At 39.8% G+C, this 10,948-nt stretch overlaps 1 long non-coding RNA gene across 1 annotated transcript; it reads left to right on the top strand.

Moving 5' to 3' along the window:
• The first annotated feature begins 3,243 nt into the window (after positions 1 to 3,243).
• LOC134794581 (uncharacterized) lies at positions 3,244 to 10,550 on the top strand. Its single transcript, XR_010144683.1, has 3 exons — positions 3,244 to 3,445; positions 3,530 to 3,695; positions 10,363 to 10,550. It is a non-coding gene; the product is annotated as an uncharacterized LOC134794581 (long non-coding RNA).
• Positions 10,551 to 10,948: the final 398 nt, after the last annotated feature.

Raw genomic sequence — 10,948 nt, 5'->3', positions numbered from 1 at the left:
ATTGGTCTAAAGCGCTTTAGTTTTATGCAAACAAAACGAATTAGCTATCGAATTTGATTACTTAGTATTTATGTTATGTTTTAACACATTCAACACCAAGAACCCGACTGTCGGGTACACTGTTCGTAGCGACTACGCGCTACATACGACGAAACCGTGGCTACGCGCTACGAGCGTAACCCGTAGCACTTAGTGGTATTGAATGTGTTAAAGTTTAAATTCACCTTTCAATATCGTCCGGAATTTAATAAAATGTTATTTCTGCTTCCCTGTTCTTCAGACATCCGTAAACAGAACAATATCTTTTATACGGATTAGATCGAGATATAGGGTTCGAAGCCATTGTGTATTTTCAATTTTGCGCGAGCGCCACGTGACACGACTATCGTGCGAGCCGAGCGGCACGCGGCAGCCCACTGCCATACGCCGGCCCGGGCGGCGCGTCGGCCAAATGTACCTAAACTGCGTAGTGACACCCCCCTGACATAAGTTCAATGAATAAGATCTTCTTTCAGTTGTTGTGATTAGTAAAGAAATATTTATAGAGTGATTTTTTTTAAATTTCAATCCAGATTATAAATAAACCATGTGCCAATTTTAATCCCTCTAGTCATCGTCTAGTTATATTTGAGTGATTTCTGAGTAGCAAATACGAGTAGTAACATATAACATACAAAATCATGTACGCTTTATATGGAAGTTACGAGATTTTGCTGTGATGAAAATAATGATAGGTAATTATGTACATAGTTGACATTACCTATGGCTTTCAGAAGTGACATTCCTTTTCCCACAATCTGGCCCAACCTCCTCAAGCACGGTCCTTTTAGCAAAGGCCATAGGCGCACGCTTATAGTAATACAGTAATTTTATACATTTCGCGTTTACGTTAAATCTGGTAGTTCTGATTTTTTGCAGACGTGTTTATGATGTTGGCCCAATGAATAATACAAGTTTGTGACTTCGACCGCCGAACGCAACTTTGTCAAATATCGAAAAACCCCGCGAAAATTTCGGTTTTCTTTTATAACTATTTGGGCGATTATAACCCTAAAGGACTAGTTTTTGATTGTGCCTTCTCAGGGCGTTTTTAAAGTGGACTAGATTGGCTACAGTACGAGACTAGAATTGTCTCTGTACATTTAATAGTTTCCGAGATAAAGCCCTTCAAAGTTTATAATTTTTTGAAATTGTATTCGTAGGGTAAGTAAGTGCAGTGAGTAATTGAGTATGCACTTTTGTCTCAGGCGATGCAGCTTGGCACGATTGTTCCTAAGGTCAAACAAAGCTGATTTGGCCAGGTAGCTTGAGATCGTACCGTGTCTACCCCCCAAAAAGGAGATCTAGTCCACTTTAAAAACGCCCTGAGAAGGCGCTATCAAAAACTAGTCCTTTAGGGTTATAATCGCCCAAATCTAAAAGAAAACCGAAATTTTCGCGGGTTTTTCGATATTTGACAAAGTTGCGTTCGGCGCTTGAAGTCACAAACTTGTATTATTCATTGGGCCAACATCATAAATAAGTCTGCCAAAAATCAGAACTACCGGATTTGACGCAAAAGAGCCAGGTTACAAAATTCGACAAAGTTACTGGATTATAGATAGATATATAATAAATACTTTAATAAATAGAAAACATCCATAACTCAGGATACTTGTCATAACTTGAGGCTCCATAGGCAGGGAAATGTCCCTCCTGACATTTCCCTGTACCATAAGTAATTATAAGGAACCAATATGTGAGGATTGGATCCAGTGTTTTAACACAAAGCTCAGTGACACGAGAAGTGCACCAATTACATAAATATTGGCACCATTAACTGCGTCAAACGTGTTAATTTCATTACTCCTATTGTGTTATTCCTATGCGAATTCTTAAACCACAGCCTGTGTAAGAGTTCACAAATATCCTTTTGTGATTTTTTGTTTCATTATCGAGAGTTTATTGAAGAATTTGGCTGTAACTCATAATTTAATTAGAATATTAGATGCCCTCTCAAATAAAATAAGAACCGATTCTTAAAATTAATTTGTTTATTTTTTAATACACTTTGAACCTTAAGTGCGTCCTCCTACATCAGCTTACCCTACGCAATATAATCCGTTTGACTTGTTTTATTTAAATGAGATATTAATATTTAAATCACTTGTGTAAGCTTGGAACAGTCATGCGGTGCTTTTGGCCTTATTCTCAATTTTACACTTTAAGTACAGTCACCTGCAATAATATGTTTGTTCGAAGGCCGTAAAAATATGTGACACGCTCTTATGGCTCTACAAATAAGATCGTTTCAGATATTTTTGTGGCCTTCGAAGAGTAACATATAATTCCAAGTGACTGTACGTATTAATATGAATTCATTAAGCTAGAAGAGTATCGACGCGGATTTTCTGATGGAACTGGAATAGACAAGCGATTAGTTAAGCTATGCTAAAATGCCAAAAGGTCTATAAATCTTTGAATCCGTTTGGCCGGTTTTACCTAAAATAATTACAAATATCAATTAATATAAGTAAGTAATTTTTAATATAAGTAGGATTGGCATTAGATATTATATTTCAGAATAAGGACGCTTAGCGGTTGTCACAGTAGATCCAACAAAGTTAGTGTTCATTTGTTTGTTCATACGTATCTCGGCTGGCTGTTTTCAATGACAATGGCACCAGTTTGCATTAAGGGTGTTCCGATCTCTTTGGAACGATGTTTGGCACAGAACATTGGGAGTTGAACGTGATATCGAGTCTAGTTTAGGACTGTATTTGAATTGAACATGTGGGACGTTCTATGGAGGCTGTTCACGTTTAATTTAAGGTTTTGTGTGCAAAGACGAATCGTGATGTAAATTTTTACACACAAAGTTTTAACGTGGTCACTTGGGAGTCACTTTAAAGTTTATGTAGCTTAATGTGTACGCTTTAAGTACTCATAGATGTCATTTATATTTATAGAATACTTTACCTGCGGGCTTAGCAAGGTTATATCATATTGCGCGTGGAATCTACTGTCGTCTTTTAACGATAGTCGTATTTTTATCGTTTTGCTGAACATGGTTACGGGTTACGATAAGAATACCACGTCGATATCGTATAAAGTTATCCACTATCATTCGTAAGTGACCACGATTGTCTATGCCTAGAGTTTATGAAAAATCCATTTAACCTGGCTTTATTAAAATGTCGGACGTGTGTCGGACGATGTTTGAAAACGAATAGTTAGTTTTATTACTACACTTCCAAATTGAAAAATGTTTAAATGAGTGACAGCTTTATACAAATTGACTTACATTATAACATGCACGGATAATCGTGTTTTCTCAACTGACAATTCACTTGACATTGACAAGCATCGCGTACGCGCATGATTCAGTGAATTTAGTGAAAATACAAACCAAGTCGAAGAAAAATACTGATTTGCTGTGTAAACTAAAGGAAATGCCACCCAAAATGTAAGTTTCTCTAATTTATTTATAGAAAAAGTTATAGTTCGTTTGATCATTAACTGGTTTTGTCATGAATATGTTTAATTTCAGTCGATGCTTCGGCGCACAAGAAAATGCTAGCCAAATATATAACTCAGCATCCCCTGTTCGCCTACACCTACAGGGAGATTCATGAGCCTCTCGGAACCCAGAGATACAAAATGCAATGCTGCACAGTGCACACAAGTTCTAAGATCTAGAAGAAAGGATTGAAGATGTAAGTACACCTTTCTTAAACTATAATCATGAAAAGTTTCTGGTGCCTTTTAATATTATTGACACTTAATATCTATTTCTTCTCATTCTATCTATTATGTTCTACTAAGTGACAAAAGTTTGTTAAAAACCTGTTCTATCACTACTATAATTGCAGGAAGTTGATTTGGCAACAAGGATGTGTAAAAGTTACACTACAACAGTACCTATGCATAAGTACATTTATTCACACTGCATAAAAAGTGCATACTTAAGGGTTCTAACAAATATTAAAATCTTTGAAACCCGTAGACCTCACTTTAAAAACAAAGAACGAACGTCAACGTCAAACCGAAAAAACTGTTTCTTATAAATATTTTAAACTTAATTTATTTAGAAGGTCTGAAATCTAAATTTATACATAAGATTTCCAAATAAATGATCTAAAAAGACCACAAGCTATCAAAATCGTCCGGAATCTGGCTCTCCCGAATAATAAGAGTCCATACAGTTCAAACGACGTTCGCCGCAATACTCTGTACATGTTCTTTGATAAACGTCCACTTCGATGATAAACGTTCTACTATATACGAAGTTAGATATGTCTTTGATATGAGTAATAAAGCTACCGAAGGAACCCTAGGACACCACAGCTGCCGCGCCGGCGCGCCGCCCCGGCAACCGCCTCCACGTCAGTCATAGAAGACAGCGCTGTCAAAATATTTCTAAAAACATTAATTTTAGTGTTGTTTCCATAGAGTTATATATTTGACAGAGGGAATGTCACTTAAGACAAACTGTGACACTGCAATGGCGGACGGTTTGAAAGTGTGCGTGTAGACGAGTGATACCATGTAACACAAATTCTCCCCTAATGGTGAAACAATTATTTTCAATATCGCCCTTGTTTTCAAATATTAAAATAGGACAGTTTTACGTTAGACAATAAAAAAGTGTGTACCTAACTGATTTTATAGGTTTTGAAAAATGCGCATTGTTGCACAATTACTTTGTGCAAATATTATTTTCAATACCTAATGATATTTAATTTGTAACATATCTGGTTTTAAACAAAAAATAAATATAAGGTTAATGTACTAGTGCTCGACATGTTAATGCCCAATAGATGACATGTTGCTGTCACCTGTATTGACAATGACTTCAGTTTCAAGATGACATGTACTGGACTGGGACCGCGTCGACCACCATGAGTATGGTTTACCTTACATAACAAATAAACGTTAACTATCAAACATTATTCATGTAAACGTCTTTAATCTCCTTATTATCGGGAAATTACCATACCGACCTAGTTTGAAATGCAAAATCAATAATTTAGCTATTTACCTAAATATCCTAAATGATCTCTTATATACATAATGATTTAATAAGAAGGGCATCAATTACCCTACTTTCGGGAAATTACCCTATTCAACTTACTGGCCACACTCCTGTTTCGCATTTATAAACAATGAAATATGGAGATTTTATGTACTTACCGTGATAATTGATAAAATTAGCTATGAAAAGTTATTCCGTCAATTTTTTTCTTTCGATCGGTACAATTCTTGCAGGATTTAACTACGCATGCCGGCATATTTTACATTTTTCTTGGATAAATTTACTTCACTGACGTTTCGATCCGTCTGACGGCAAATTGGTGGATGAGGGCATTGAGATAACTGTCAATGTGTGTGTGTCACGCGTAAATACTAGGAAATTGGTGGATGATGGAATCACAGTTTTTGTCTTAGCAAAACTACGTCCGTAGTATTCTAGGTCCATGGTTGTTTCTTTAAGTTTTTTTTTGTGTTTTATACATTTTATACACGTGTAATGTCAACATCATGCTCACAAGCCGACAGCCAGGGATACAGTCAATCACAGCAAGAGTTTACAAAATGTCCTCACTGCATTCATCCAAAATTCTTTAAAGGGATAAGAGGTCTGCAAATCCATATAGGCAAGTCACACAAATCCATAAATAGTCAACCATCTGTCTCCATACTCGTACATCAGTCATCATCTCCTTCTACTTCGCGTCATATTCCGGCCTCACTTTCTTCCACCCTAAGTGATCTCAAGAGGTCTTTCCCTGTTATTAAGCGAATTCCCAGAGGTGCTAGATTTACCGTCGCCTCTAGCCTCTCGAAGACGATCAATGACTGTGTCAGTGAAAATTCGCCTTCTAGCTGGGAAAACCTCTTTTTATTTGCTTACAAAACCCTGCACGTATCCAAAAAAGATTCCCGCCGTTCACTTACCTCGAAAATAAAACTAAACTGTTCCCAACCAAACTCAAATTGCTTTGACGTTACTCAAAATACATCCCTTCATATATCCAAGCCTCGTGAACGTGATATAACTAAGGTTGTTGAGGCTAAGATTAATGATGGGGATCTTAAAGGTGCAGCGCAAATCCTTTTCTCTTCTGACACTTCAGCGCCCGACACTCCTGAGACTCTCACAATCCTACAAAGTAAGCACCCGGCGGCCCCTTCGACCCCAAATTATCCTGATCCACCCAACCCGTCTTTGCCATATATGCAAGCTACCGAAGATGCAATCATGGCTGCAATCATGTCCTTTAGGAATGGTTCAGCTGGCGGGCTAGACGGAATTACGCCTCAACACTTGAAAGACCTTATATTAGGTAGTCCTGGTGGCAGAAATGATGACCTGCTCAAGAGCATTACTTGTCTGGTAAACCTTATGCTTTCAGGGAAAGTTAATGACGAAGTTGTTCCCACGCTCTATGGAGCCAACCTGTGTGCACTGGGGAAAAAGGACGGAGGCGTTCGCCCAATTGCCATAGGCTCTACGTTCAGAAGACTAACATCTAAAGTCGGCTGCAAGTACATCACCAAGGATTTAGAGCCCTTATTTCAGCCAACCCAGCTGGGGTTCGGCTCAAAAGGAGGCTGCGAAGCCGCTGTTCACGCCTGCCGAACTTATTTAGAAAGTTGTAAAGAACAGGTGCTTGTCAAAGTGGATATAAAGAATGCATTTAATTCAGTAAACCGCAACGCCTTACTGACTGAAATACAGAAGAATATCCCTGGGCTCTACCCTTATCTTTGGCAATGCTACAGACATCCTTCCAACCTCATGTACACACACCACCAAATCCCCTCCTCGGTCGGCTGTCAACAAGGTGATCCACTCGGGCCAGCCATCTTTAGCTTAGCAATACACCCAATTATTTCGGCTCTAAATTCTAAATTCAACATCTGGTATCTCGATGACGGTACCATAGGCGGTGATGCGAACTCTGTTCTCGCTGATCTTCGCTTTTTAGTTACCAAATTCAGCGAAATCGGCCTGGAGCTCAATATGAGCAAATGTGAACTTTTTGTAAGCCCAGATGTCCAAAATGATACACAAATTATAAACGACTTTAGAAATAACTGCCCTGGCATAAAATTACTCACCAAAAGCTCGCTTCATCTCCTTGGAGCCCCAGTGTTTGAAGAATCAATTCCAGAATACATTGATACCCAAATTCATCGTTTTTCTGAAATTTCGGACCGCCTTCTACAAATTAATTCACACATGGCTTTTTTTATCATTCGGTTTTGTCTTTTCGTTCCTAAATTTACGTACGTAATGCGATGCAGCCCTCTTTTCAAATATCCACAATTATGTCAAAAGGTCGATGAAATTATACACATCGAAATACAAAAAATCATCAATATTAATATTGACAATAGGCAATTTATCCACGCCACATTGCCTATACGGTTTGGTGGCCTAGGTATAAGGCAGATATCTAGTGTCGCACTGCCCGCTTTTCTGTCTTCCGTGCATGGTACACTATCCCTCGTAGGTAAAATACTCACACCGTCACTGCGTGACTTCGAGGTAGTGTACCTGTCGGAAGCAGAAAATGCGTGGCGTCTAGCTTGCCCGAACAAAGACATGCCGGCCGAAAAAACAACCCAACGATTTTGGGACGAACCGCTCTGCCATCAAGTACAAAACTGGCTACTAAATTCAGCACAATCCAACACAGAAAAAGCCCGCCTTCTTGCCACATCCCAACATGAATCCGGCTTTTGGCTACACGCCTTCCCCTCCATTAATTGCGCAACTTTACTGGACAACAATTCTTTCAGACTGGCTGTCGGCCTCCGCCTAGGCGCCGAAATAGTTGTCCCCCACAGCTGTCCCTGCGGAACAGAAGTTGACAGTCTGGGCTCCCACGGCCTCTCCTGCCGAAGGAGTGCCGGCCGCCTGTCCCGCCACGCCAGCCTCAACGATGTCATCCGTCGGGCCTTTGTCAGCGTGGGCGTGCCGGCCGCGTTGGAACCAGCCGGTCTGGCGCGCGACGATGGCAAGAGGCCCGATGGAATAACCCTCATCCCCTGGCAGATGGGACGGCCGCTCATCTGGGATGCCACATGTGTAGACACCCTAGCGCCGTCCCATCTAGTCGCCACGTCTCAGAGAGCTGGCGACGCGGCGGCAGCGGCTGAAACCCTAAAACGCCGCAAATATGCTGGTCTTACAAACAACCACATATTTGCGGCGTTCGCGGTAGAGACCCTGGGGCCGTGGTGTCGTGACGCTCACAATCTTTTTAAGGGCCTAAAAAAAAGACTATTGGAAACCACGGGTGACCCTAGGGCTGGCTCATTCCTAGGCCAAAGAATAGGCATAGCTATTCAGCGTGGGAATGTAGCCAGCCTTATGGGCACCCTTCCGCAGGGGACAGATCTGGGGGACCTAAGGTAGGTGGGTAAGTTTTATTTATTTATTTTATTAGTTTTAGTTTTAATTTATTTAGTTTATACATAATTTTAATAATAGTTTGTATAAGTTTTGTTATTTAATAAATTAGTTCCTCCCCATTAAATAATAATATTGTACAATAAAATACCTAAAACTTATATATTTTTTTACTCTGTTTGTATATTCTAGAAGCTGGTTTTGTAGCAAGAATAAAAGTTTATTGAAAAAGAAAAAGACACACTTTATGCCATAAATCTAAGACATAAAGATAAAATATTATTAATAAGTATTTAGTTTTTATGCCCGTTCCGGATGTCCCGCTCACTTAAACTTTAAGTCCTTCCTCTTCATAACCGTTTTATGTATGATTGTTTTGCCGTTCAGGCAACCTATCTATGGAATGCACTCCCTCTACCTGTAAGACAAGCCCCAAGAAAATTTGTTTTTTGAGTAGTCATGCTCGGTAGTTATCTGCTAAATGTCTCGTCTAGTGTCTATCATCCCATATACATATTAGTACATTTATTTTTATAACATATATGTATGTTTATGTTAGTATGTATATCTAAGATATACCTACTGCATTTGCTTTTTGATTGGTTTTTGCACCAACCTTTAGTGTTTATATGTGACGTCCCACGGGTAAAGGTACCTTATGGCGGTTGGCGCTTACGCTATTAACTATTAACGCCGCTCCAATATTATTGCGGCGCTATGCGACGTAAGCGCCAGCCGCCATAAGGTACCTTTTGCCGTGGAACGTCACATATTTGTTTCTATGGTTGACTAGTAGGTGATAGATAATGCCTTTTGGCATTAAGTTCGCCATTTTTACGTAATTCTATATTTTTGTGCAATAAAGTTTATAAATTAAATAAATAAAGTAGCCATACCCACAAGTAACTTACAAATTCCCTGCAAGAGTTAGGCCGGCGCCCCACTGCTGCCCACGCTATGTACACGACCCACGTTCCTATACAAAATTTCGTGGGCTTGCCCACGGTTTGTATTAAAACGTGGGCCGTGGATGTAGCGTGCGCAGCAGTGGGGCGCCGGCCTTATTCAATACAAATAAATTGTATTAGTACCTATTCTACTAAGATTATAAAAAATATAATACCTACTCGTACAATATTCTTACTTATAACATGTAGGTAATATAGGAATACTGGGAACAGTTATGTTAGCACTAAAGCTGGCCATATACATTTGACAGCTAAGTTTGACCCACTTCCCGATTTCCGATTGAGCTGAAATTTTGCATACATAACAATATGTAAATCGGATGACAATTGCAATATTATGATGACATGGAGCTGATCTGATGATGGAGACATGAGGTGGCCATGGGAACACTGTGATAAAACAACGCAAACTAATTGTGCTTGGTGTTGTTAGAATGGACTCATGGAGTATTAGTTGCCTGTTGAAAGAAAAGCACAGTCAGCGATAAAAGCTTGTACCAAAAATTATATTTTTGCCAAAAACTTATTTATATTGTTAGGGCTTGGGAGTAGAAGCTGGTTTCTTTACTGCTGGCAGCTGGAATATTTTTTTTGTGTTTGGTAAAGTGGTCTATTGTACCTATACCTGACTATGGGAATGATTTTAGCAGCCTATGTATGTGTGTGGGTATGTTTGTGTCGTATATTACCCTAGCATAGAATATCTGAGATACATTTTGATAAATAAGGTGTTGGTTGGTTTGTTTTTATGACGCAAGTGGTACAGAACTACACTTGATACATAATACAACTTTAATAACGGATAAATAATTACTAGAACAAAATTCAATTTATTTTCAATCGATAATTTGGACAACTGTAACAAAAAAATCCCCCTGGCTTAAAAACGAGAGCTTTCTAAAAGTGACATTAATTTCACATAATTTGCCAATGAACCGCTGTAAGTACTAGCCTGCGCCTGACCTCATCTAATATAATTTGTTTCTGTTTCAGTCATAACATATTGGAGGCTTGAAAGTGCACATACCCATAGATTGGACGTTAAGCTCAACGAGACCATGCGATGCATCTCAGGCACTATCCGATCTACAACCGCCACTGGCTGCCGGCATTGAGTCACATTGCCCCTCCTCACATCCGACGACTCAAGGCGTTGAAGAGGGAGGCTGAGAATATCACGAATAACCCCACAATGCCTGTCCACGAGTAATTCTGCCGCCCGACTGCCCGCCGACCCTGTGCTACAGCTGGGAGCCTGAGCAGCTTTAATATTTCGGATAGGTGGATAGCGGAATGGTCAGCTTCGGCAGCTCGGAGTTGCTGTATATCTGACCCAACTAAAAAACCAAAAGGGTTTGACCTTCCTCGGAAAATCTGGTGCCGCCTGAGAACCGGACATGGCCGCTGCAATTCAGCCACACAAATGGAGGTAGACGGCTTTCCCACTTTGCGAATGCAGAATGCAGACCACTTAGCATATCTTCCAACGCTGCCTACTCCACTCCTCCTCCACTCCTGGGCCTGTTGAGGACCTGAAGACCGTGACACCTGACTTGGTTGCTTGGCTTGGCAACTTCAA

This window comes from Cydia splendana, chromosome 10 (assembly GCF_910591565.1).
Source record: "Cydia splendana chromosome 10, ilCydSple1.2, whole genome shotgun sequence".
Lineage (NCBI taxonomy): Eukaryota > Metazoa > Arthropoda > Insecta > Lepidoptera > Tortricidae > Cydia > Cydia splendana.
Note: the sequence above shows the minus strand (reverse complement) of the source record. Positions and strands in the feature narration are given on the sequence as shown.